The sequence below is a fragment of the Aplysia californica genome, unplaced genomic scaffold (assembly GCF_000002075.1).
Source record: "Aplysia californica isolate F4 #8 unplaced genomic scaffold, AplCal3.0 scaffold00788, whole genome shotgun sequence".
NCBI classification, from domain to species: Eukaryota; Metazoa; Mollusca; class Gastropoda; order Aplysiida; family Aplysiidae; genus Aplysia; species Aplysia californica.
Genome location: NW_004798058.1, coordinates 191322 through 192636, shown reverse-complemented (window position 1 = coordinate 192636; position 1315 = coordinate 191322). Strand labels below are relative to the sequence as shown.

At 37.0% G+C, this 1315-nt stretch overlaps 1 protein-coding gene across 1 annotated transcript in view; it reads left to right on the top strand.

Moving 5' to 3' along the window:
• LOC101857835 (spore wall protein 2) overlaps positions 1-1315 on the top strand; it is a gene marked incomplete in the record, with an annotated part of 53324 nt that overhangs the window by 19716 nt on the left and 32293 nt on the right.

Sequence of the window (1315 nt, the reverse complement as noted above, 5' to 3'; positions counted from 1 at the left end):
GGGTTGCGGACTGGGCGCTAATCCCAAACACAACAATACGACACAATATTACACTAGCTAAGATTAAAATTATCCCCTGGGTTTCTTATAAGAAAAGTCTTTTTCACACCCCTTATATACATTAGCTTTATCATAGAAAAACGGTGGATACCTTTTTATATTAAAAAGGAAAAGTCACTCCATTCAGGTGAGTAATTTCATTCGTTAGACTTCTGTTCAACGCAGGAGATGGCGTACGCTGCGGAAAAAATAATAAAATGAAGGCACATCGGTGTTTTTTTTATTGGTGGTTTATTGTTATGTTTGTTGAATGGGAAACTAACAACAATAATCTACTAATAGTTGAACAGAAATACATTTTGAGTGAACAAGCGTTCAAAACTGATACCCTCGCGATTTTCAGTTTTAGACTATTCCCATGTTTCCCGTGGATTCCCACACATTATAAGTACGCAGTCGATTTTGCATCCAATATTTTAGCATCTCAAACTTCTGTATAACTCCGGTCCTCTTTCACCTATTGAAATAAAATTAACACCAAACTAAGAAGAAATGAATTATCTTGCAATAATTGTAATATACTTATTGTTTTATTATAGACAAGATGGATTTACTGGACTTTGGCAAAATTTTGTTACAGTGGTAAACAATTGACCGATGCTGTGTGGCGGCTCCCTGGCTTGTCATGGCTCCCTGGCTTGTCATATACTTAGAGTTAATCATTCTTTTAGTTTTAGTAAGAGTTTTACGACACTTGCAACACAATACAGTCATATAGGTGCAGAAAATTATAGGTGTTATAAAAGAGTAATAAACGCAAAAATGAAGGAGAGACCAGAACAATAGATGTTTGATAGGAAAGCGACCAACCACCCGCTAATCAATTAAATTTTACAGAAGCGTTCGTTTGTAGTCTCAAATTTTGCTAGGCTGGTTTTATATTAAACACTGATCTGAGGCGAGATTTACAAATTATGTATGTCAGTCCACAAAGAATTAAACACTTTCCTGGGATAACTTGAGCTTTGTGAGGACATTTGGGGATCTTTTAGGATTGGATTTCGATTGCATCGGACATCCTGAGAAGGATTCGTGTGATTTAATACCTTAGAAAAAGCTGGATTGACAAAACTTCACAGAGTCAATTGTAAGAGAGGAAGGCTGAGCAATGATATGTGCAGAGTCGTTGAAAGGGTGGAAGAACTGATTACAATACATTGCTGTGGAACATGTTAGTGATCTGAGAAAGAGAGACAGAGAGACATGGAGAGAAAAAGAGCGAGAGAGATACAGAGAGAGAGAGGAGGAGGAGGAG